The 27,401-nt window shown below is 43.0% G+C and overlaps 1 long non-coding RNA gene across 2 annotated transcripts; it reads left to right on the plus strand.

Annotated features, from left to right (window-relative positions):
• Window positions 1-217: 217 nt before the first annotated feature.
• Window positions 218-25,097, plus strand: LOC112654802 (uncharacterized). 2 transcript variants are annotated; one of them, XR_007409420.1, is made up of 3 exons: window positions 218-5,214; window positions 20,001-20,197; window positions 21,469-25,097. It is a non-coding gene; the product is annotated as an uncharacterized LOC112654802 (long non-coding RNA). The 2 variants fall into 2 exon arrangements; XR_003133374.3 differs by having other exon boundaries at window positions 23,848-25,088.
• The last annotated feature ends 2,304 nt before the right edge of the window (window positions 25,098-27,401 follow it).

A 27,401-nucleotide genomic window follows, 5' to 3' on the forward strand; every position in this document is an offset into this window, starting at 1 on the left:
TGGTCAAAATAATAATACTGAGACTGTATTTGCATTTTTCTCTGTGTTGTCAATGCAAAAAGCAAATGAGGGAAAAATTGCTGACCTTTTTTTTTTTTTTTGAAGATTTTATTTATTTATTCATGAGAGACACAAAGAGAGAGGCAGAGGGAGAAGCAGGCTCCATGCAGGGAGCCTGATGTGGGACTCGATCCCGGGTCTCCAGGATCACGCCCTGGGTTGAAGGTGGCGCTAAACCGCTGAGCCACCCAGGCTGCCCAATTGCTGACTTCTAAACACAAATTAAGGAACTGACACCAAACTGCACTAATAGTCGTTATATTCTTTATCTCCACATCACTGCCAAAAAGGATAGTTTCACTTACAATGTCTTTGAATGTGCAGTAAAAATGGTTAATTTTTTTAAAGAAGATTTTATTTATTCATGAGAGACAGAGAGAGAGAGAGAGGCAGAGACATAGGCAGGGAGAGGGAGAAGCAGGCTCCTCGCAGGGAGCCCGATGCGGGACTCGATCCTGGGTCTCCAGGATCACGCCCTGGGCCGAAGGCAGATGCTCAACCTCTGAGCCACAGGCATCTGGTTAATTTTGTTAAATTTCGATCCTAAAAAAAAAAAAAAAAAAAAAATTCGATCCTCACACATATTTATAATAGTTTGTGTAATGACAGATTTTATGCTGTGTGCCAAAGGTCGGTTGTCATTTCAAGCAAAGGACTTGTGGGATTGTTTGTGTTGGGAACTGAACTCTGCTTTGTTCAGGGAGCACCATTTTTACTTGAAAGACGACCAATAGGGATGGCTGCGGGGCTCAGTTAAGCGCCTGACTCTTGATCTCCGCTCAGGTCTCCATCTCTCAGGGTCGTGAGTTCGAGCCCGGTGTTGGACTCCACGCTGGGTGTGGAGCCTACATAATTAATTAAAAAAAAAAAAAAAAGAAAGAAAGAAAAATGGGGCAGCCCGGATGGCTCAGCAGTTTAGCGCCGCCTTCAGCCCTGGGCTGATCCTGGAGACGTGGGATCGAGTCCCGCGTCAGGCTCCCTGCATGGAGCCTGCTTCCCTCTGCCTGTGTCTCTGCCTCTCTCTCTGTGTGTCTCTATGAATAAATAAATAAAATCTTAAAAAAAAATGAAAAAGACTGATAGAGACAAACTATGGTGTTTCTAATGTGGGTATTTGGCAGACATTTTCTCAAAAATGAAGGAAGTGAGTCTGTCGCTATAGGAAACTCAACTGACAGGTATTTGTTGCCAATAAAAGCATTAACTCGCCTTCCTATTGTTTCTTAACAGGCCAGGGTCTCATGAATGTTAAGGAATTTTTGAGGTTCATTAGACCCAAAGACCTTTGGAATTTGTTGAAAGACAACTCAGTTTCCATGAGAAACAAAGTACAAAGATTGGTATGCAGTTCTGAATGTCTTGTAAATAAATCTAGATGTTATCACTTTCACAATCCTGTGATTTGTAGTTAGGTTTTTTAGGTAGTCAAATGCATCATGAGTTTACCCACATATTCTGTATCTTTTCTTGGAGGAATTTCAGTTGTTTAAGGCAATCGAGCTCACATGAGAAGAAATAGCTTGCTCACCATCTGCGTGATGTCCACTATTTTACTAGGATGCCCATAACTGTAACTGCAGGTGACATTTATACCTATACAGTGGGGTGGTCAAAATATGGGAATAGGTCTTATGAAAATAGGGTGAACTCTTGGCAGACAAGTTTTAAAAACTCCACATATTACCTTTACAAAGTTCGTTTAAAACAGTTTTCTAGTTTAGAATGTTTATGATATTTAAAAAATGATGTATTTTCTCATTACGTAAATAACACATTCATTACAGAAAATTTGGGCAAGAACAGAAATTGTAAAAAAGAAAATGAAAATTCTCCATGATTTCACTATCCCAAATTCACCGCAGCTAATAATTTGGTGGGTTTCCTGCCAGGCTTTTTTCTCATCAGAGCCTGGCAGAGCTGGAAGGGACCTCAGAGATGATCTTGTCCAACTTACTCATCTTCCAGATGAAGAGAATTCATTAGAAACTTGACTCTTTTTCTGCATTTGTTTCAAGTCATTTAAGCAAGAAGAGTCCAGTTATGATAAGACAGCCCGTTGTGCAGTGCAGATATATCTGGAGAAACCCTTGGTTGTGTCATGGGTACAAGCCATGCCCAAGAGCTAACCCAGACAAAGAGCTTGCTAGAACCCAGTTTGCTCCCAAGGCCTTCCTGCTTTGATCATTGCCTGTGATGATGTGACATTTGGAGTTGCAGCAGTCATTCTGTGACCTAAGGTGACAAGCCCAAGGACAAAAAGCTCACACGCTAAAGGCAACAGAGTGGAATGAAAGAAAGAATAGGGGTCTTTAATGACATAATTGAGTAGCCAGACTAACCCTAGTATTGCCCACCCTCAGATATCTTGGTGAGAAAAAGAAATACTTCTCGTTTCAGTTCTTTGAGTTGGGTATTCTGTTATTCATATTCTCCAAAATCCAAATTCATAACCCTGTGACCTTGGATGCATACAAATATTAACTATTCTCTGCCTGGTTGCCTACACTGGTAAAAGAGATTAATGTACACACATATTTTACTAAGTTTTATACACTCTCATTTGTATTCTATTTCTGCCCTATAACATTCTATCATGACATTCTCCTGTGTTCTTTAAAATTTTTCTTAAAAGCACAATCTTTGATGGCTACAGAGATGTTTGTCATATGTTTTTCTCTAAATGCCCCCCTTGAGCACTGGCATTATTAGCAAATGTTCTTTTGTATAAGGAAAGATTGCAGTGAATCCTCCTGGTACAGGAAGTTTTCTACCTTCAATTCTTTTTGGGGGATACATTTCTAGAACTGGAAATCCTGTGTCACATGTTTAAGACTTATGATATCAAAGCCACATTGTCTCTCCTGTCTCTTAGAAATTTAACATTGCTATTAAAAGTGTACACGAGGGGCCCCTCCGTGGCTTAGTTAAGCCCCATGTTGGGCTCTTTGCTCAGTGGGGAGCCTACTTCTCCCTCTCCCTACTGTTTGCTCTCTCTCTCTTTCTCAAATAAATGAATAAAATCTTTTAAAAAAAGAAAGTATACATGAGGAGCACCTGGCTGGCTCAGTCGGTGGAGCATGCAACTCTTGATCTTAGGGTGGTGAGTTCAAGCCTCATGTTGGGCATAGAGCTTACTTTAAATAAATAAATAATTTTAAAAAGTATACATTAGTGTGGAATGTTCATTTTGATAAGGGATGCATTTATGTGGTTCTAAATTCATTAAGTGTACACTGGAAATTTTTCCTCCCGTTCCTTTTCCCTAGCCACCCAGTTCCTCTAAGGTTTCTGGGAAAATTTTCCAAATATACTGTAAGTGTATATAGGGCCGAGGCAGGAAACAGATGGTACAGTTGAATTAATCAATTTAAGGAAAGAGATTATTGACAAAGTCAAGAGGGATGTTGGGAAGCCCACAGTCACAGGGTCGCTCCGTGGAGCTAGTGACAGGGGCCTCCGAGGACTAATGTGGGAAGAAGGGGAGGAAGCAGAACCTGCAGGCGAAAAGGCTGCGTCATGGAGAGGGCTGGCTTACAGGACCTTGACCTGCAGTGGAAATGCAGCCCCAAGGGGAGGCACTGGCTGATTAAATCTGGTGGAGACCAGAGGGGCCAGGAGGCCTACTCCCGGAGCCATCACCTCTCTTCTAAGGAAGCCTGGGGCTTTCGTGGCAGCAAGGCTGGTATACAGAGGATGGCTATGCGGAATTTCTGGAAGCTGGTGTTGCCCTTCTCACCAGTGCATTCCTTATTCCTTTAATCAAGGGAAGTGTCCTTTGGCCCCCCTACCCCAGAAGGAAAGTCCGAGACCGAAACTCTCTAGTTACTTATATTAATCTGTTGTCACATTCTCCCTCCCTCACTTTGTGACCTCCTCTCGGTGATCTGTCGGGCAGTTCCAGCCTATCCGCCATAGGCCATTATCTCGTCGGCCGAAGCTTCAGGAATCATCGTGGCAATGTACTAAGGTCCCAGGTGTATCTGCCAGGAGTTAGACTCCAAGTCACAGAAGAGTGACATTAGGCCCCTTTCCTTTTTTAATATTTTATTTATTTATTTATTTATTTATTTATTTATTTATTTATGAGACACACACACACACACACAGAGACAGAGAGAGAGACAGAGACACAGGCAGAGGGAGAAGCAGGCTCCATGCAGGGAGCCCAATGTGGGACTCGATCCCGGGACTCCAGGATTACGCCCTGGGCCGAAGGCAGGCGCTAAACCACTGGGCCACTCAGGGATCCCCAGGCATCTTTCCATCTAGCCTTATGATCCGTTCCGGGGGTCCATTTCCGCTGCTCCCCATTGTTTGACTTCAGATTTAGAAAACAGAACCCGATTCAGTGCTTAAATCCTCATATTTTCTCGAGAGTTGGGTTTGCCTGTGATTGTTAAGGTTTTATTAATCAATCAATCAATTAATTAATTTTTAAAGATTTATTTATTTATTCATGAGAGACATAGAGAGGCAGAGACAGAGGCAGAGGGAGAAGCAGGTGCCTTAACGGGAGCCTGCAGCGGGACTCGATCCCGGAATCCCGGGATCACGCCCTGAGCCGAGGGCAGACGCTCAACCACTGAGCCCCCCCAGGCGTCCCAATTGTTCAGATTTTATTTTATTTTTTATTTTTTTTAATTTTTATTTATTTATGATAGTCACAGAGAGAGAGAGAGAGAGACAGGCAGAGACCCAGGCAGAGGGAGAAGCAGGCTCCATGCACCGGGAGCCCGACGTGGGATTCGATCCCGGGTCTCCAGGATCGCGCCCTGGGCCAAAGGCAGGCGCCAAACCGCTGCACCACCCAGGGATCCCCCAATTGTTCAGATTTTAACACTGATTGTCCCTCAGTCCTGGGTGCGTCCCCCTAATTGAGACGTACAATCCCAGGGTAGAAACAAGGAGAGGGAAGGGAAAGCACCTGCGGAGAGGCAGGGACAGCAGATGCACGGGCGAATCTCCACGCTGGCGGGGCCTTCAAGGGGAGCTGCCCTGATTGTTCGGTCCTGGTCCTGCCGTTTAGTTTCTCTCGACAGGCTTCGCCAGCCGCCGCTCCTGGGAACAGCCGCGGGAAGGACAAAGGAAGAGGAACGTGTCTGCGGATTTCCTCCTGGCTCACATCTTTCATTGGTCAGAGTTCACCAGATGGAGGTTAGACCCTCTGCAACCCTTGGCTCTGCCACCTGGCCTTCCCGAGCGGCCGCTAGGGAAGCCGCAGCGCCTCCTTCCCGCCGCAGGGCCTCTGGATCTGGAGGGTGCGGGAGAAACCAGAGCCTCCGTGGTTCTGCTTATGTCCGGCCTCTGGGCACTGGAGCTGTGGGGTCATTAGAAATATCAGCTGATCCCGCAATCTTTATTATTTTTCATTTTATTTTATTATTTTTTAAAGATTTTATTTATTTATTCATGAGAGACAGAGAGAGAGAGAGAGGCAGAGACACAGGCAGAGGGAGAAGCAGGCTCCATGCAGGGAGCCCGACGCGGGACTCGATCCCGAGTCCCCAGGATCACGCCCTGGGCTGAAGGTGGTGCTAAACCACTGAGCCCCCCCCGGGCTGCCCCCCACCCCACCCCGCAATCTTTATAATCACTCTCATTGCCAAGTGATCAAACCCCACAACCATTTGCTCTCACAGAACCTTGCCCTTCACCTGCGCTGTGGGATCATCTGAATTATTGTGATGTCACTGAATCCACAGGGATTACCAGCGTCCCAAGGAAGTGCTTTATGCACTCCTCTGATTTGTGATCCGTCGGATCCCAGAATGGCATTTTAGTGTTCTGTGTCTTAGGGCCAATTCTGGGATCGATGTGTGTACCATTCAGGGTCCCAGCATAAACCATATGGCACATTTATTTATTTTTAAAAAAGATTTTATTTACTTATTCATGAGAGACAGAGAGAGACAGAGACAGAGACATAGAGGGAGAAGCAGGCTCCCTGTGGGGGAGCCTGATGTGGGACTCGATCCCAGGACCCTGGGATCACGACCTGAGCCAAAGGCAGGTGCTCAACCCCTGAGCCGCCCAGGTGTCCCCATATAGAACATTTAAAGTGGGTAATTGAGGTGAGTTAAGAAACTGGCCACTTACAAAGGTAGGGGCGGGGTTTAAAGAAGGGATGGTGTGATACTCCAGGACTAGCACCAGCATGGGGGAGCAAACAGAGGGAAGAAAGACCAGAACCAGGTGAGAGTAGCTGTATGGAAAGGACCACTAGACAGAATTTATGGCCTTTGATAGCAGGATATGGCAACTCATAGTCCAGCAGAGGAGGAGGAGTAAATACCTTGTCCTTACTCTCCTCTCACCTTCCAATCAACTGTTAATGCTTCCACTGACCACACCCAACCTTAAGCCACAAGATGCGATAGTTCAGTTTTGGGGGTACAGAATGGAGTATGGATTGGTAGAGTGTAGACTGGACGGTCAAATGGAAATCTCCAGTCCAAGTCTAAATCCTGTGCTTCTGGGCAGCCCCCGTGGTGCAGCGGTTTAGCGCCGCCTGCAGCCTGTGGTATGATCCTGGAGAGCCGGGATTGAGTCTCACTTCAGGCTCCCTACATGGAGCCTGCTTCTCCCTCTGCCTGTGTCTCTGCCTCTCTCTGTGTCTCTCATGAATAAATAAATAAAATCCTGTGCTTCTTATTGCTGTATGTGAAGATTCTAGCCCACATTTATTGTTTGTAATATATAAATACATGGGAGATCTAGGAAAATATCACTATTATTTTATAACTCCATGATTTCGAAATTCCTGTTGAGATTCCCCAATTCCATGGAGTCATCCACTGACCAGCCTACCAGTGACTGTCACCAAAGACTTTCAAAGACAGTAGTACTTACATTTACTACGTTTTATTTTTTTTTTATTTTTTTTTTAAAGATTTTATTTATTTATTCATGATAGTCACAGAGAGAGAGAGAGAGAGAGAGAGAGAGAGGCAGAGACATAGGCAGAGGGAGAAGCAGGCTCCATGCAGGGAGCCCGACATGGGATTTGATCCCGGGTCTCCAGGATCGTGCCCTGGGCCAAAGGCAGGTGCTAAACCGCTGCGCCACCCAGGGATCCCCATTTACTACGTTTTAAAGACATATGTATTTCATGCACTTTTGGTATATTAAATAAAAAATATGATATAAAAGCACAAGTACCCATAGAGCCATTTATTTACTCTGACTGTTCAATCATTTATTTAATAATACCTGCTTACTGAATTGACTATTGGCAACAAGGAAAAATATAATCTAAAACAAAATTCATGAGTCTGACATTCTTGTGAGGAAGTTAGACATGGTCGGAGAGGAAGACAGAGGCTGATTTTACAGTAAGGAGTTTGTATTTATTTGTGGTAAAATGTAAAGTCATTGGAGGATTTAAGGAAGGTAGTAATATGATCCATATTCATCCAATATGAATTTTACTGTGAATGAAACAAAGAAACATAGCTCTACATTGTTTAATCTTTTCTTTTTTTCTCTCTCTATAGATGCAGTGCTTAAAGATGGTACCTTTTATAACATTTTTTTCTTTTATAACATTTAAAAGAATTTTTTTTCATTTAAAAGAATTTTAAAAGCTTAAGAGACATTTAAAAAACAACAAAATATTTGTAATTAATTATTATTATTTGGCTGTGTATTCTTCCAGTCTAGGTAATCCAGGCTGTGAGGCTGGCTCATCTCGGATGGTTTTGTTCACATTTCTAGTTATTGCCTCTATGTCACGTGAGGCCGGGGATGACTTGACCTGTGTCCCTCATTATTCAGCCGGCTAGCCTGGGCTCATTCACATGGTTGTGATTACAGAGCTCCTGAGAGCAACGCCCAAGTACTTTTCAAGTCTTCACTGACGTCACATTCGCTATTGTTCCATTAGCCAAAGCAAGTCATATGGGTGAGCCAAGAATCAGGGTCAAGGGCGCATGGAGAGAGAGAGGAAATTATTACAGTTCTTTTTGCAAACAATCCCCCACAGCTATTAGTGTATTGCTAACTATGTGAATTCATCCTCCGAGTTGCTCACGTTACAAACCTCAAAGTTATTTTCTACCTCTCTTTTTTTCTCCTAGTCTAAAATGGGAAATTATTTAATTAGCTAAGTAAAAGATGTGCTGTGTGGGAAATGATTTTCTCTCCGTACTTTAACAATCCAAATATTAATATAAACTTTGATTACAGACCCATTACTGTTTTAATTAATTATATTCAGAAACTGGAAAGAAATAACATAATTGGCAGACTGAAATATAAAATTTATTTAAATTCCTTGCAACAAAATGTGGCTTAATATCCCAGTAATACATTTCATTTTATTTGTTTTCCTACAAATATGCAGAGGTAATCACCAATAAGTGGTAATATTTAAATACTTAGAAAAAATATTAAGTGGTGCTCCTGGCTTAGGTGATTGTGTATATGCTTCTTATCTGAAGTTGGCAGCAACTGAAATTAAATGGTTTTCCAAATGACTGCATTGTCAACCCACCTTCTTTCAGCTGACTATTTTTCGGTCATTGCTGTCTCCCAAGGGGGTTCCTTGCACTGCCGTGGAGTACCGACAATCCCATATGGCACTAAAGCTTCCTACAACCATCGGCTGGTGCAGCCCTATAAGGAGCCTTTAGTTAATTTATTTAGTGACTTATTTTTTTAATTTTTAATTTTTCAAAAAGATTTTTATTTATTCATGAGAGACAGAGAGAGAGAGGGGTAGAGACACAGAGGGAGAAGCAGGCACCACGTAGGGAGCCTGATGTGGGACTCGATCCCAGGACCCTGGGATCACGCCCTGAGCCAAAGGCAGGTGCTCAACCCCTGAGCCACCCAGGCATTGCAGTTATTTAATTCTTAAAAAATATTTTATTTATTTATGAGAGACACAGAAAGAGAGGCAGAGACATAGGCAGAGGGAGAAGTAGGCTCCCTGTGGGGACCGATCCCAGGACCCTGGGATCACGACCTGAGCCAAAGGCAGATGCTCAACCACTGAGCCACCCAGGTGCCCCCTTATTTTTTTTAAAAAAAGATTTTGCTTATGAGAGAGAGAGAGAGAGAGAGAGAGAGAGAGAGAGAATGAGCACAGGATGGGGTAGAGGAAGAGGGAGAAGTAGACTCCCTGGTGAGTGGGAAGCCAATGCGGGGCTTGATCCCAGGACTCTTGGACCATGACCTGAGCTGAAGGCAGATGCTTAACCTACTGAGCCACCCAGGTGCCCCTATTTTTAAAATTTTATTTTAATTCCAGTGTAGTTAACCTAGGGTGTTTTTTTTTAATTTTATTTATTCATGAGAGGCAGAGACACAGGCAGAGGGAGAAGCAGGCTCCATGCACCAGGAGCCCGATGTGGGATTCGATCCCGGGTCTCCAGGATCGCGCCCTGGGCCAAAGTCAGGCGCCAAACCGCTGCGCCGCCCAGGGATCTCAACCTAGGGTGTTATATTAGTTTCAGGTGTACAATATAATGATTCAACACTTCATATATTTATTACTTGGTGCTCACTGTGGTAAGTATACTCTTTAATCCCCATCATCTATTTCACCCATTTGCCCCATTCACCTCCCCTCTGGTAACCATCTGTTTGTTCTCTAGAATTAAGCGTCTATTTTTTTGGTTTGTCTCTTTTTTTTCCCTTTGATCATCTGTTTGTTTCTTAAATTCCACATATGAGTGAGATCATATGGTATTTGTCTTTCTCTGACTGGTTTCACTTAGCATAATACACTCTAGCTCCATCCATGTCCTTGCAAATGGCAAAATTTCATTCTTTTTGATGTCTGAATGATATTCCATTACACACATACACATATCTCACATCATCTTTATCCATTCCTCTATTGATGGACACTTAGGCTGCTTCCATAATTTGGTCATTGTAAATAATGGTGCAATAAACATAGGGGTGCATATATCCCTTCGAATCAGTGTTTTTGTATTCTTTGGGTAAATACCCAGTAGTGTGATTACCGGATCACAGGGTAGTTCTATTTTTAACTTTATGAGGAACCTCCATACTGTTCTCCACAGTGGCTGCATCAGTTTGCATTCCCACCAACAGTGTAAGAGGGTTCCCCTTTCTCTACATCCTCGCCAATACTTGTTGCTTGTGTTGTTGATTTTAGCCATTCTGACAGGTGTGAGGTCATATCTCATGGTGGTTCTGATTTGCATTTCCCTGATGATCAGAGATATTGAGCATCTTTTCATGTGTCTGTTGACCATCTGGTTGTCTTTTTTGGAGAAATGTCTTTTTATTTTTTATTTTTTTTATAAATTTATTTTCTATTGGTGTTCAATCTGCCAACATATAGAATAACACTCAGTGCTCATCCCATCAAGTGCCCCCCTCAGTGCCCGTCACCCAGTCACCCCCACCCCCCACCCACCTACCTTTCTACCACCCCTAGTTTGTTTCCCAGAGTTAGGAGTCTCTCATGTTCTGTCTCCCTTTCTGATATTTCCCACTCATTTTATCTCCTTTCCCTTTTATTCCCTTTCACTATTTTTTATATTCCCCAAATGAATGAGACCATATGATGTTTGTCCTTCTTTTGGAGAAATGTCTGTTCATGTCTCCTGTATAAGGGTCTTTTAGAAAACACTGCATGGGGACCCTTTCCTGCCAGGAGGGGTGCGCTAGGATACAAGCATGGCATTGTAGAGGCATATTATTGGTCTCCACTCAAATTAGCTTCGTAACAATTCTGGGCCTCAGTTTATTCACCTGGAAAACAGGAGATTTACCTTTATGGTCTTGCTTCAACCTGTGGCTCTCTGAGTCTGTGTGGGCTCTGCTGGTGCAATGGAATCAGCATTCTATTTAACCACAGAAACAGAGAAGGGGCCCGGAACACCCCCAGTTCTGGTGGGAGCAATCACAACCAGTGTCTGGTAACATGCTTAGCATTCTGCAGACGCAGATCCAAAGTTCAAGTGACACAAGTATAGGTAGGAATCCAAAACTTCATGTGCACTAAAGAGTTGCAATCCTTTGTGGCTGCTGTTGGTTCCATATGTTAGAAAACGTCTGTGCAGCGTCACCTCGTGGGTGAAAGGACTGTCCACCTGCATTCTGATGTTCATCAGTTTGATTGGGTCAGGAGGGAGTGTCCACAAGTTTTTGGGCCTCAGATCTCCCTGAGGATCTGCAACAGCCCTAGGTGCGGTGAGTCCTCCATGCCATGTGCACATGCATGGAGCTGTGCCTCCCATGGGGCAAATGATTAGGAAGGCTCCGTGGGTCTCGGGTGAGGTGGGAAACCTGCTTGCCTGGCTAACCGCTTGCTCCCCTTCCCGACTGCTGACTTGTGTCAGGACATCGGTCCCCACCATCTCCACTCCAGCTGGCCCCCACGGCAGTCCAGCCACTCAACTTGAAAGGAAATTCTTCATCTCCAGGTATATTCTGCGTCCCCTTACGTTCACTTCTCTCAGATTGCTTTTTCTCCATACTGCTCAGGGCTTCTGTGTTGGGTAAACACTTGGTCAATCTGGTGTCGCACTAAGAGGTTTTAGACTAGACCCGGGAGTCCTGAGTCTCACAGTCTTTAGAGCCCAGTCCTAAACTTTGCTCTAAAATACCCCTATCCCTGCCTTCCTCCCTCTCTGCCTCCCAATCTTAGAAGCACAAAAAGCAAAGAGCCCTCAAGTTCTTCAACTGCCATGTGAAACAATATTTTCCTGGCCACCTAGGACCTCTATGGTATGGTTGTTCAAAACCTTCTGTGTGAGCAGCTGAACGAGAACTGTGGCTCTCGTGGGCACAGGGGAGTCCATCAGGAGTACTTGAAGCTGCAAGTAGCATAAAACCTGCCTCACAACGGTTTAAATAAAAACAGAGTTCAGTTATTTTTTTTTTCTTCAAAACAGAAAGTCTGAACGTAGGTGGTTGCTTGCATTCATCCAGCAATTCAAGGACTTTGGAGCTAGCAACTCTATAATCATTTGAGCTTTTCCTTCTGTTTGACCCCTTCTAGTTTTTATTCTGGCTTTATTGAGATATAATTGACATATAGCATTGTGTAATTTTAAGGCATACAACATGATGATTTGATAGATTTATATATTATGAAATGATTACCACAGCAGGGTTAGTTCACCCCACATAATTATCATTTCCTTTTAGTAGTGAGAACATTTAAGATTTATTCTCAGCAACTTTTAAATATATAATACAGTACTAACTGTAGTCATCATGCTGTACATTAGATCCTCAGAACTTATTCATCCTATAATTGAAAGTTTGTGCTCTTGACTGACATCTCCACCCTCCCCACCCCCCGCCCCAAACCAGCCCCTGGCAAACCACCATCCCACTCTCTGCTTTTTTTTTTTTAAAGATTTTATTTATTTATTAATGAGAGACACACACACACAGAGGCAGAGACACAGGAAGAGGGAGAAGCAGGCTCCATGCAGGGAGCCTGATGTGGAACTCGATCCTGGGATCCTGGGATCACACCCTGAGCCGAAGGCAGACGCCACCCAGGCATCCCTCCAATCTCTACTTTTATGAGGATGACCTTTTCAGATTTCACATATAAGTGATAGCGTACAGTATATTCTTGGTCTGACTTATTTCACTTAGCATAATGCCCTGAAGATCCATCCATGCTGTTGCAAATGGTATTTGCTTCCTTCTCACGGCTGAAAAATAATCCATGTACAAGATCTTCTTTGTCCATTCATCTGTAAAAGGACAATTAGGTTGTTTATGTATCTTAGCTATTGTAAATAATGCTGCAGTGAACACGGGAGTGCAGACCTCTCTTTGAGACCCTGCTTTTATTTCCTTTGGATATATACTCAAAAGAGCGATTGCTAGATCATATGGTTATTCTATTTTTAATTTTTTGAAGAATCTCCATACTGTTTTCCATAGTGGCTGCATCAATTTCCATTTCTATCAGTGGCACTCAAGAGTTCCCTTTTCTCCACTTCCTTGCCAACACTTGTTATCTCTTGTCTTTTTGAAAATTGCCATTCTAACAGGCATGAGGTGATAATCTCATGGTGGTTTTGATTTGCGTCTCCCTGATGATGACTGATGTTGAGCATCTTTTCATGTACCTGTTGGCCATTTCTATCTCTCTTTTGGAAAGATGTCTATTCAGTTCCTCTGCTGAGTTTTATTTATTTTATTTTATTTTTTATTTTTATTTTTTTTCTCTGCTGAGTTTTAAATCGGATTGTTTGCTTTTTTGCTTTTGAGTCGTATGAATTCCTTATATATTTTGGATATTAACCCTTTATCAGCTATGTGGTTTGTAAATATTTTCTCCCATTCTGTAGGTTGCCTTCTCATTTTGTTAATTATAGTCCCACTTATTTATTTTTGCTTTGGTTGATTGTGCTTTCGGTGTCATATCCGGATACTGTTGCTAAGACCAATGTCAACGACATTTTCTCCTATTTTTTTCTCTTAGGAGTCTTATGGTTTCAAGTCTTAAGTTTAAGTCCTTAATCCATTTTGAATTAACTTTTGTGGATGGTGTAGAATAAGGGTCCAATTTCATTCTTTTTGTGCGTGATTAACCACTTTTCCCAACATCACTTAATTGAAGAGACTATCCTTTCTCCATTGCGTGTTCTTGGGTCCCTTTTCAAATATTAATTGACTATATATGCTTGGGTTGATTTCTGGGCTCTTGATTCTGTTTCATTGGTTTATGTGTCTATTTCTATGCCAGTACCATATTGTTTTGATAATTATAATTTTATAGTGTAGTTTTAAGTCAGGAAGTGTGATGCCTTTAGCTCTATTTTCCTTTCTTGAGATGCTTTGGCTAGTCAGGATCTTTTGGAGTTCCATATGATTTTTAGAATTGCTTTTTCTATTTCTGTGAAAAATGCTAGCGTAATTTTGACAGATACAGCATTGAAGCCATAGATGTTTTTGGGTAATATGGACATTTTAACAATATTAATTTTTCCAGTCCATGAACACAGAGTATCTTTCCTTTTATTTGTTTCTTCTTCAATTTCTTTCAGCAAAATCTTAGTTTTCACAGTACAAATCTTTCACCTCCTTGGCTAAATTTATTCTGAAATATTTTTATTGTTTTTGATGCTACCATGAATGTGACTGTGTTATTTCTTTTTCAGATATTATGCTATTCATGTATTGAAGTGTAACTGATTTCTGTATGTTGATTTTATATCCTGCAACTTTACTGAATTAGTTCATTAGGTCTAACAGGGCTTTTTTGGGTGGATTCTTAAGCATTTTCTATATATAAGATCATATCGTTTGCAAACATAGATATTTTTACTTCTTTCTGATTTGGATACCTTTTATTTATTTATTTTTATTTTTGGATACCTTTCATTTCTTCTTACATTACTGCTCTGGCTAGGGCATCCAGTACTGTGTTGAAGAGAGCTAAGAGTGAGCATCCTTATTTTGTTCCTGATTTTAGAAAAAGAGTTTTCAATCTTTCACCATTAAGTATGATATAAGCTGTGGGCCACCTTTACTATGTTGAGCTACTTCTTTCTGTACCTAATCTGTTAAGTATTTTTTATCATAAAAGGATTTGTGTTTTGTTAAATGCTTTTTTTCCATATATTGATATGATAGTGTGATTTTTTCTTTTCTTTTTCTTCTTTAAGTTTTTTTTCATTTTTTAAGATTTTGTTTATTTATTCATAAGACACACAGAGAGAGAGAGAAGGAGGCAGAGACAGAGGGAGAAGCAAGCTCCCCATGGAGCAGGGAGCCTGATATGGAACTTGATCCGAGGATCTTGGGATCATGACCTGAGACTAAGGCAGACATTTAACCAACTAAGCCACCCAGGCACCCTATTTATTAAGTTTTTATTTTATTTTATTTATTTTTTAAAAAAGATTTTATTTATTTATTCATTACAGACACACAGAGAGGCAGAGACATAGGCAGAGGGAGAAGCAGGCTCCATGCAGGGAGCCTGATGTGGGACTCGATCCGGGAACTCCAGGATCACACCCTGGGCCGAAGGCAGGCGCTAAACCGCTGAGCCGCCCAGGTGTCCCTACGTTTTTATTTTAATTGCAGTATAGTTGATTTTTAACTTTCACTTTATTAATGTGGTGTATCACGTGGATTGGTTTGCGTACATTGAACCGTCCTTGCATCCCAGGGATGAATTCTACTTGGTCATGGTAAATGACCTTTTTAATGTGCTGTTGAATTTAGTTTCCTAATGTTTTGCATTTTTTTGCATCTATATTTATCAGATATTGGTCTATAGTTTTGTAGAGTCCTTATCTGGCTTTGGCATCAGGGTAATGCTGGTCTTGGAAAATGAGTTTGGGGATATAAATTCCTCTTCAGTTTTTTGGAAGGGTTTGAGAAGGATTGGCATTCACTCTTCTTTAAATGTTTGGTATAATTCCTCAGTAAAACCAATTGATCCTGGGCTTCTCTTTATTGGGAGATTTTTGGTTATTGATTCAATTTCTTTACTCATTATTGCTCTGTTTAGGTTTTCTATTTCTTCATGATTCAGTCTTGGTAAGTTGTATGTCTCTAATAATTTATCCATTTCTTCTTGGTTATTTACTTGGGTGGCATATAATTATTTATAAGAGTCTCTTCTCAGTCTTATGTATTTCTGTGGTATTAGTTGTAATCTTTTTCTCACTCTTGATGTTATTTATATTTTCTCTCTTTTTTTCATAGTCTAGTTGATCTTTTCTATTGTCTTTCTGGTGTCCATTTCATTTATTTCTGTTCTGATCTTTCTTATTTCTTTCCTTCTGCTGACTTTGGGTTTAGTTTGCTCTTTATATTTTTTGAGGTGTAAAGTTAGGTTGCTTATTTGAGATCTTTGTTGTCCCTTAAAGTGGGCACTTTTCACTATAAAATTTCCTCTTATTTTTTAAAACAAATTGTATTTTTAAGTAATCTCTATGCTCAAAATGGGTCTTGAACTTAGAACCCTGCGATCCAGAGTTGCAAGCTTCACTAACTGAGCCAGCCAGATGCCCCCATAAAATTCCCTCCTAGAACTGCGTTAGCTGTATTCTATAAGTACTGGTACATTGTCTTTCCATTTTCATTTGTTTCAAGATATTTTTGATTTCCCTTTTTTGACTCATTGTTTATTCAGGACTGTGTTGTTTAATATCCACATATCTGTGAATTTTTTCAGTTTTCCTCTTCTTATTGATTTCTAGTTTCATATCTTTGGATTCAGAAAAGATACTTGGTATGGTTTTAATATTCTTAAATTTGCTAAGACTTATTCTATGGTCTAATCTATGATGTATCTTGGAGGATTTCCATGTGCACTTGAGAAGAACGTATATTCTGCTGCTGTTGGATGGAATATTCTGTATATGTGTGTTAGGTCAATTTGGTCTAAAGTATAGTTCAATTGCAGTGTTTATTGATTTTCTGTCTGGATGATCTATTCATTGTTGAAAGTGGGATATTTAAGTCTCCTATTATTATTGTATTGTCTATTTCTCCATGTAGATCTGTCTGTATTTGCTTAATATATTTAGGGGTCTGATGTTGGGTTCATATATACTTATGATTATTATAGCTTCTTGATGAATTGACTCTTTTATCATTATAATATGACTTTCTTCATCTCTTGTTACCATTTTTTGGCTTAAAGTCTATTTTGTTTGATATAAGTATAGCTAACCCTATTCTCTTTTGGTTTCTACTTGCATAAAATATCTTTTTCCATCCCTTCACTTTGAAACCATGTGTATCCTTAAAGCTGAAGTGAGTCTCTTGTATGTAGTATGTGTGTTTTTTTTCTGTATCCCCCAGCCACTCTATACCTCTTGATAGGTAATTTGATTCATTTACCATTAGAGCAATTATTGATAAGTACAGATTTACCAATGCCATCTTATTAATTGTTTTTGATTCTTTATCAGGTAAAGCACAGATCTCCAAGTCTTTGGGATTGGTTATTGGAAGATTATTGTAATCCTTTAGTGGTGTCATGTTTCCATGCTTTTTTCATGTTCTTTGAAGTCTTGCCTCACTGTCTTCCCATTTGAAGTAGTCGTCACTCCCTCTAGTCTTTACTAGCTGCCTTCAGGAGATAAATACCTTCTGTGAGCCCTGATAGGGATTCTGAGGCTTTCCCAGACCCTCTATGGATACACCTGCTCCATGTTTCTTGCTCTCTGTTGGCAGAATTCTTAAGCTCGGATGCCTCCTGTTGATCTTGCAAAGTATCAGGCTTGTGTGCTGACAGCCTTCCTTTTGCTTTCCCAGGGGCAGAGCCAAACAGTTTGTGGTCTCTCCCTGCCCACAGATTTAGGCAGGCTTTCTGCACATGTTTGCTAGCCATCTGCCAAAGCTTGCTTTAGCTGATCAAGAGCATGCAGAGGGAGCTGGTCACAGGGTGGAGATGCATGTGGATGAGGCATGGAGCACAGGGTGTACTCATTGGCCCATTGCAGGGATCTATGGGTGAGATGTTCTGAGTTGCACGTGGGCGGGCTTCTTGATGGAATCCTTGATGCAGTTATTAGGATCTGCGTCCTTTAATGCCCTCTGAGTGTCCTATCTGCTGTTCTCCCAGCCTCTTCCCACCCCCAAGTCATGCAGCTCACAATTCAGTACTCTGGATGGGGTGTGAGAGAGAAATAGTTCTCTTTGGCAGCATCCTGTACAGTTGGGGAAGATGGCTACTCATTCACGTACTCCCTGTGGGAAGAACCATGGACTGGGAAGGTCTCCCTGGCACTGAGCTGTGCCACCTGGGAAAGGGGTGACACGGGTAAAGTCCAACTATTCCTCTTACCCTTTCTGATGTGTCCAAACTCATATTTTTTTCTTCAATGGTGTGCTGAAACTTGGCTGCTGGAAACCTGGACTTACACAAAGGCTCTCTTGTCCATGGGTGATTATCAAAGACTGTGTTCTCCAAGGGCTTCTGGACCATAGCCAAGAGGGGCTGGAACCAGTTTATGGACCTCAGGGTTCACAGCTGAGACCAAGATCTGTCTACCATTACCTGATGCGTGGATGGGTGATACTTTTCCCAAGTCTCTCATCATACAGTGCTGAATCACACAGCTCCCACAAGGGTGCTTTTGCCCATGGATAGATTCCAAGTTGTTAAAGTGGAGATGTGAATGAGGGACCTCTTATTCAGCCGTGTTGCTGATATCACTTCTGACTTTTTATGGCTTTAAGATGGTTATCTTAGCTCCATATTTTCATATATTTAAAACCAATATAGTATATGCAGTATTTCCAAAAGCTAACAGTTCCTAAAACAGGATTCCCAAGGCTGAATGATTATGGGCAAGTTTCTTAATTCTCTGACATTCATTCCTTTAGTTAGCAAATATTAATTGCTATGTGCTAAGCACTTTGCTAAGGAAAGCTTAGTGAAACAGTGATAATTGCTGTACTCAAGAAACATATATTGTAATTGCATGTTTGACATCAAATACCCAAGCAAATAAATGTGTCATTATATATCGTGGCAAATTATATGAAAGAGAAGGAAAAAAATTCTGTAAGAACCATACTATCATCTGTAAAATGGGATAATACACTATCTGTCTCAAGGATTACATGAGATAATGCATGAAAATCACTTTGCATAGCATCCAGTGTTCAATAAGAGCTCAACAAACATGGGCTATTTTGATATTATTATATATGCATATATTTTAAATATTTTATTTATCTATTTGAGAGAGAGACAGTACAAGGAAGAGGAGCATCAGGCAAAGGGAGAAGCAGGCTCCCCTCCTGAGCAGGGAGCCCGATGCGGGGCTCCATCTCAGGACCCTGGGATCATGACCTGAGCCAAAGGCAGATGCTTAACTGACTGAGCCACCCAGGCACCCTGATATTATTATATTTTTGCCATGTAATTCCAAACTATAAATATCTTACAATCCAATTATGGCTGATTTAAAATGACAAATTTTTCTTAACAGTTTCTGGCTCATTATTATTATTTACTACAGTTAATTCACCACTTTGTTATTTTACCTTTCTATATTGAAGAATTGAGTATATGTAGGTTCTGTGTCACAATACAAACATATCTAGTTTCTTCCTATGCACCCTAATCACAGAATTCTATGAACTCTATTATTGTCTGATATAAATGATTAATTATGTGATATTATTTGCATTATTTTCTGCCAAAATACGAAGGATTGATATTATTTATAACACACAAAAATCAGACTGACGTCTAAATCATCCTTGCCAGTGTTTATGATTAGTCATTTATTTAGGTCTGCTTTATTTTTCCAGCCATCTTGCAACGTCTTACTATTTTGATCGACTTCAGCTTGATGCCAATCTTTTTGTCCACTTGGAAAGCATTCTTGGCACACGGCACTGGGAGGGAGATTGCTGTCACTGGCAGCCCCTGTGTCATTCCGAGAGCATCCCTGTGTGTCTGGGAGCTATCTGAGTGCCTGTCTATGGGGATGAAAGGATGGAGTTCCCCTTCATTGTGTGGCACAGGACTGACCCAGGGCTTGTACTGTGACAGTGTCTCTGGTCTCTTCTGCTGTTTTCCTGTGCTCATAAAATTGCAAGCAATGATGTGGGTCATAGAGCCATGTGATGTGGAACTGTAGGCCTGAGATGGCTTTCTAGTCCATCCTGTCATACATCTGAGCATGTGACTGTATCTCCCAGAGAATAACACTACTTAAAAAATGATAATAGCTGAATTTATTAATCTTTAATAACTGTCAGTCCCGCACAGCCAAAGGTAAACCTTAACTAGGTTTGAGGTTTGCTGAGTGACTGAGTGACTCAGCAATACATGCCTGTGGGATGTACTGTTATTCCTAGATGAGCAAACTGAAGCTTGGAGAAGTTGCAAATGTCCAAGAAACTATTATAGAGGTGACTTGATCACTGATTTTTTCCCCAAAAATAATATTGTATATGTATATGTTTCTTTAGAATTTACAAACATAGGTTATTTCTTTTTTTTTTCATAGGTTATTTCCAGTTGAACTTCCTCTTCACAGGCTTGTGAGAGTATCCCCCAAACATGTCTTGCCTGCCATCTATTTTTGCACTTTTCATCAGAGAAACTGGAAAGCCTTATCCATAGAATGTTATCCACATCTCAAGGGGCTTGAGTTTGGGCCTAACTCCATGATTTGTTCTGGGCCAACGAAAGTTTCTTATCCAGGTAAACGGGGGTTTGGGTAAAGAAGCAGATTATCTAATATTCCCAAGAAACCCTTCACGAGGTTAGCAGCGAGGACACCTAGCACCTAGCTGCCTTCCCCCTCCTCCCTAGAGTTACAATGAAGCCGAGCAGAGCCAGGAGCTGGGAGGTTCCTTCCCAGCCACTAGAGGCCAGCAAGCCGCAGTCAACAACCTTCCCAGCTGGAGCGTGCAGCTTCGCACTTGGAGAAACAGGAGGAAATGATCATTCCAAATGGGGAAAATGATGCTAGAATGTTTTTAGGAGAAAAGACATGCCGTTTCAATGTGTACCACTGCGATGCCTGTGGTGTTTAAGTCCTCCCAAGACTTCCCGGAAAGGCAGCCCTGAGCAAATCATTATTATTATTCTTTAAAGATTTTATCTATTTATTCATGAGAAACACACACACAGACGCAGAGACAGAGGCAGAGGGAGAAGCAGGCTCCCTGCGGGGAGCCCGATGTGAGACTCGATCCCAGGATCCCAGGATCAGGCCCTGAGCTGAAGGGAGATGCTAAACCGCTGAGCCGCCCAAGTGCCCCAGCCCTGAGCAAATTAAACAAGTAGAGAACAGGTGTCTTTGGGATGCCTGTCCATGCCTTCTAAAAGCCCGCATGTTCCTTTGCAGCATGTGCTTTCCTTCCTCCCCATCCCTGTTCCAAAAAAAAAAAAAAAAAAACAACCAAAAAACCCAACACCTTTAAGTGTTCTTCCTCCCTCCTCTGCTCCAGTTGTTTGAGTTCCCAGAAGCAATCACGAAGGTCTTGCTCTTTCTTCGCGTCCCTTGAGGCTACATGCCCTGTCCCTCGCTGTCCCTTGCTGTTGCTTGCTCCTGTCTTCGGGCCACGGGCACTTAGAGAGGGGCGTGGAGGAGGGCTGCTGTGGCTGGAGGGGAGGAGCGCACGTGGGAGGGGCTTTGCCCAGCCAAGCACCCCGTGCACTGCTCTGGGGCTCCCACCTGCCAGATGGAGGGGCCCTGCTTCAGTGTTCGTTCTCGGAATATATACTTAAAATATATATGCTGAAGTATTTCAGGTACAGAGCCATGATGTATGCCATTTACTCTTGAATGGTTTCATATATGTGCACACATATATACTTATACACACACCCTACAGTGCATGTATATACAGACAGTCCCCAACTCGTGATGGTTCCACTTAGTGCTTTTTGACTTAAGACGGTGAAAAAGCAATATGCATCCAGCAGAAACTTTACTCTGAATTTTGAATTTGGATTTTTTCCCCCAGGCTAGCAACATGCAGGATGATACTCTCTTGTGGTGCTGGGCAGCAGCAGCAGCCACGCCATCATGAGGATCAGCGACTGGTACACATACAACCATTCTGTTTTTCATTTTCAGTTCAGAATTCAGTATATTACATGGGATATTCAACATTTTAGTATAAAATAGCTTTGTGCGAGATGATTTTGCCCAACTGTAGACTAACGTAAGTAAGTGTTCCGAGCAGGTTTAAGGGGGGCTAGGCTGAGCTGTGATGTTTGGTAGGTTAGGTGTAGTAAATGCAGTTTTGACTGATGGTATTTTAAGCTTACGATGGCTTTATCGAGAGGTAAGCCCATCGTAAGTCAAGGAAGATCTCTATATACACGTATATACTGAATTATTTCAGAGTAATGGAGAAGAGACACACAGAGACAGAAAGTGAGAGCACAAATGATAAAGCCAATGAGGCAAGATGGTAACAGTAAGTGACTCTGGATAAAGGGTCATCTGTTCTATGTATGATTCATATTCTTGCAATTCTTCTGTTCCTTGAAACCACCATGAAAGAAAAGGTTAAATGTAAAACCTGAAAACTCTGCTTTCTAAATGCAGTTTTTGTGTGTAATCAAGTACTTTTTAAACCATGCTGCCCACTTTTCCAGGAAGTGTGGCCTCAGAGTGACTCTGACGCCACTGAGCTGATAGATGGAAGGAGTAAGGAGCAAAGGTGCAACACGAACCTCTCCTAGGTCCACCCCTTCCTACCTGCACCTGCCATATCTCCTTTCTCATCACCCCCCACCCCCAACAGTTCACTCAGGAAACAGGCTGCCCTCCCTCCCCTATTCCTTTTCCAGACAAGTAGCCCTGGATGGAGGCTTTGTCCTCTTAGCATGTGCTTTATCTCTTCATTCCAGGTGTTTGCTTTGACTGCCTTCCAAGGTGGCATGCAGCAAACCCAATGTGGGCCACTGGGAAAGGCCTCCAGGAAAGGCATCTGGTAGCACCTTCTTTTTTTCAGTCACGTGTTTTTCTGCTGTTACCTGCTAGGAGAGCGACAAAAGAGAGATGACTCAGGCAGGCAAGTGTTGTGGAGGCTAGAGCCTGTGTATGTTGCAAAAAGAGTCACAGATCCTTCTCGTCTGTATGTGCGTGCCCCTGTCCAACGTGGCCTCGTATGTCCTCCCATTCAGAGGCAGCCTTTATTTCTTCATCTCTTCCATCTGGGCTTATGTCCCAGGATCTTGCCCCAAGCAGAGGCCTGAAAGCCCGTGTTCTGGGACTCGCTGTCTGGCTGCACATTGAACCCCGAGAGCACCGTGTGACAGAGCCTGTGCTAGCCTATGGGGTGATGAGGCACATGTGCTGGGCCAAGTCATCCTCATCACCCCCCCCCCCCCACCAGGCTGACACTGAGCCAGTTGCCAGACACGAGAGTGAGGCCATCCTAGGCTCCGCATGCCCTGCGCAGCCATCAGCCGGCCCTCTGTCCACAGGGGTCCAAGAAGTGGCCTGGGCAAGAAGAGCTGCCCTAGTGGCCTGGAGAAGAGTGAAGAAGGAATCCTCGTTTGTTCTAGGCCACACGGTTCCACGAAGGCTTGGGTTGCAGCCAGAGCTAACTGCACCAGGGTCCACCCCCAGTGGGCAGGAGGGCTGTGTTGGGGCTTCGGGACCCTTCTCTCAGCACCACGCCGCGTGGACAGCTACCTGGCTCACCTGTGCATATGGCTTCTTCTGGCTTCCCTCTCGGCCAGCTGGGCCCCTGGCCACTTGTCACTCGCTGAAATCAAGAACAGGAGGGCGCCGTGGCATGGGGCATTATGACTAATTTATTTCTGAAATTTCTCCCGGTGACCTAGTACGCTTCCCCGCCAGTGCTGGAAAATCATTGAGGTGAAAGGAGCAATTTTTCATTGTTAAGCTGCTATTCCGTTTAAGAAACCAAACAGTTAAATGTATATGTGGCCTGCTTGTCTTGATGACAGCTTCTGTCTGGAGGGTGATATCTTTATCAAGAAGTAGTCAAGATGTAGATGAGTAGCCGAGGGATTCCTGGAAAAATACCCCTCTGCTGTATATTTCATAATAGCAATGGCCCCATCTATCTCCAGAGGGGGAAGGAGGTGGCAGCCGGAGAGGGTTTTGTAGTTCTGTGAATAAAGGTTTATTACTTTTCTCTACCTTCCATCAATCAGCCCGATGTTAGGAGAACTAAAAAGGAAAAAGCAAACCTAATCTTTGTGTCTGCTCATAAAAGAGAACGGGCGGAATGTTCCCTCATTCCTGACCTTGAAAGTAACTTTTTCAAAGTTGGGTAAAACCAGGGAACATTATCTGATTAGAACTGGAGGCTGGCAGAGAGAATCTATAGCTTTTAACCGCGGCTTTGACATTTATCCAGCTGTCACAGTTCAAGGCGCAGACGTTCGTGGGCACCTACCCTGCGCAGGAGCCAGGCCCCTGATGCAGAGGACACAGGGATGGACGAGATGCGGGGTCGGCCCTCTCCAGACTCGCAAAATAGCAGGGAGCAAACAACGCACAGCTATAATACGCGACGGAAGATGTCAGAATCCAGGAACAAATCAATGGCTTTTTGCTCCGCTGCTGCGGCCACTCCGGTTCCTCCTGCCAGACGTGCAGTCGTCGGGCTGGCCGCGCACCTGCCTGCTGGCCGCGCACCCCCGGGACTGGAGAAGCGGCTCTGCATGGCCACTGCAGCCGTCCCGGGCAGGGCTGGGGACCTTGGGGACCCGACGGTGCGACCAGCGTTGGCTTTGGTGGCGCCAGGCTCCGCCCCGCCCTGCGCGCCACTGGCCGTCTCCTCCGTCTGCGGGGTGGGCACTCCCGCGGGGAGAAGCAGGTTCACAGCACTTGGTTCTTGGACTTTCTCACCCAGGACCTGGACCTGGGCCGGGATCGGATAATTATCTTCTTTTTTTCCTTGGACCCTGGCAGCTGGACAAGAAAGGGACAGTCAGGGGCATCTGCATGGCTCAGTGGTTGAGCATCTGCCTTTGGCTCAGGTCGTGCTCCGGGGTTCTGGGATCAAGACCCGCACTGGGCTCCTCTGCAGGGAATTTGCTTCTCCCTCTGCCTATGTCTCTGCCTCTCTCTGTGTCTCTCATGAATAAATAAATAAAATCGTAAAAAAATAAAAATTAAAAATTAAAAGGCAAGAGAGAGACCAACTATGTTAAAAGCTACATGAGAATTGACTTTTGAATTTAACAAGATCATAGGCACCCCTGACAGGAGAGGTTTCAGCAGAGTGCTGGGGAAGAAGCCCTAATTGGGACCTGTTAGTGAGGGAATGGGAGATTAAGAGAGCAGAATCAAGTAAGAAACGACTCCTTCAGGGAGTTTTGCTTAGCTGAGGGCAAATGTGTGGCTAAGAAAAGGCTGGTGTTGGAAGGGAAGGAAAAATAAAATAAGATAAAAACAGAGAGGGAGGCAAACTATAACAGACTCTTAGCAAGAACAAACTGAGGGTCGCTGGAGGGGAGGTGGGCAGGGGCATGAGCTAGAGGGGGGCGTTAAGGAGGGCATTTGTTGTGATGGACTCTGGGTGTTGTAAGCAAGTGATGAATCACTAAATTCTACCCCTGAAACCAATACTAAACTCTATGTTAAGTAACTTGAATTTAAATAAAAATTAAAAAAGGAAGAGGCTGTTGTTTTGCTTTGCTTTGCCTTTTAATATGAAACATCGTAAATGTGTGATGGATATATTTTCATAATGATGCGGCTGGAAAAGAGAAAGGGGTGCTACAAGACAAGGGGCTAAATGACAGGAGAAAATCACTGAGTAGGCACGAGGGACTGGGATCCAGTGATAAGTAGACCACTGGGCTCCAGTAGGAGTTCAGACATCTCATCCATGGTAGATGAGGAACACGTGGGTAGAGCTGCAGTTATGATGACAAGTGGTGGAAAGATGAAGCCATTCCCTTTGCTTCTAATACTTCAGTGCAATTTGAATTGAGAGCCCCAGCTGAGAGTGAGGAGGCGGGAAGGGGTGCTGAACACTCGAGAAGAAAGAAGAAGGCATCTATCAGTTATCTCAGAAAAAGAGGGAGTGACTTAACTGCAAAATGTATCAAGATTGCTCAGCAGTGCTGAGCGTCCACTTCAGATTTTTTATCATAAATTTAAAGTAGCAGCTCAGCAGACCTTCCACACCCAGTAAGGAGAATGAATTCATTCAGAACAATGTCCCAGCTGGACAAAATCGTTTCAGTCTTCTTAAAAACATCAAGTAGATAATGAAATAGTCATGAGAGACTGATCTGGGAGGGAATTTGGGAAGGTGACAGGTAGCTGAGAAAACAGGCTGTGCTTTGACAGAGTCTCAGGGCAAGGAAGATAAAAGTCGGAGTCCAGGGGCTGTCAAGGGGAAGTACCCTAGTAAGCCACTCTAGGAGTCAGAAAAGGCCAGAAGCAAACTACCACGTAATTGTAGCCCAGACTCAAGGCATCCAAGAAGATCAGAATCAGAAAAGTTCCTGCCCTAAAACTGGATTGAGTGATCCTGAATTGCTGGTACCCTCATGCCCCTGGCAGTAGCAAAGAAAATTCCTGGCGTGGGGATGGTTATGTTTTCAAATACAGTCTGGGGGCACCTGGCTGGCTTTGTCAGTGGAACATGAGACTCTTGATCTCAGGGTCGTAGGTTCAAGCCCCACGTTGGGTGTAGAGCTTACTTACAATCTTAAACAAAACACAATCACACACACACAAGCAGGTCATCCATTATCTCGCCCTCATTTACTTTTCCAGCAATCTCATCTGGACATCCCCCTTCCCATGCCTCATCCTCACTGCCCATCCAGTCTCCATTGGACTCTTAGAGCTTTTTTTCCATTTGACACATTTTCCAGTTTCCTGCCTTGGCTTGTGTCCTTTTCCCTTTTTAAAGATTTTTAAAAATATTTATTTTTTTTAAAATTTTTTTTAAATTTATTTATTCATGATAGTCACACGGAGAGAGAGAGAGAGAGAGAGAGAGGCAGAGACACAGGCAGAGGGAGAAGCAGGCTCCAAGCACCGGGAGCCCGATGTGGGATTCGATCCCGAGTCTCCAGGATCACGCCCTGGGCCAAAGGCAGGCGCCAAACCGCTGGGCCACCCAGGGATCCCTAAAAATATTTATTTATTATATAGAGAGTGTGCATACACATGAAGAAGGGGGAGGGGCAGAAGGAAAGGTAGAGAGAATCTCAAGCAGACTTCCTGTTGAGCACAGGGCCGGGTGCGGGGCTGGATCCCAGGACTCCGGGATCACGCCCTGAGCTGAAGGCAGATGCTCAACTACTGAGCCACCCAGGCATCCCTATTTTATTATTTTTTAAGGATTTATTTATTTGAGAGAGAGAGAGAGAAAGAGAGAGAGAGAAGGGAGGAGCAGAGGGAGAGGGAGAATCCCAAGCAGACTGCCCACTGAGTGTAGAGCTTGATCCCATGACCCTGAGCACATGACTTAAGCTGAAATCAAGAGTCAGATGCCTAACAGATCAAGCCATCCAGGCATCCCTGGAATCATAGATTTTTGTTTTATTCAGTGTGTTATAATTTATCGGGTTTTGGTATATTTTGACACTAAAATGCCCTAGATTTGGCCAATGGAATCCTCTTCAGGATGACTACTGTGTACTTTTGTTAAGAACTGTAATTTTCTGAATACTTTCTTATTTTCTGGCACACAAACAAAACAATGTTTCAGGCACATCTTATAGTTCCTATATCCTAGCCCTGAAAGCAGCCATTTATCCAAGGATTCTTGACTCCTTTTAGTGGGCAATGGTCATTAATGGGAAACAAAGACTTGGTGCTAGGTGCTCTCATTGTCATAGTGGCGTTTTGCTTCCCTTCACAGTGGACAGACCTACAAAAGAATTGTAGTTAATTCCGATTCACCATCAAAATTTTTTTCCTAGTCTTTACTCAATTCATATT

The sequence above is a fragment of the Canis lupus genome, chromosome X, assembly GCF_003254725.2.
Source record: "Canis lupus dingo isolate Sandy chromosome X, ASM325472v2, whole genome shotgun sequence".
NCBI lineage: Eukaryota > Metazoa > Chordata > Mammalia > Carnivora > Canidae > Canis > Canis lupus.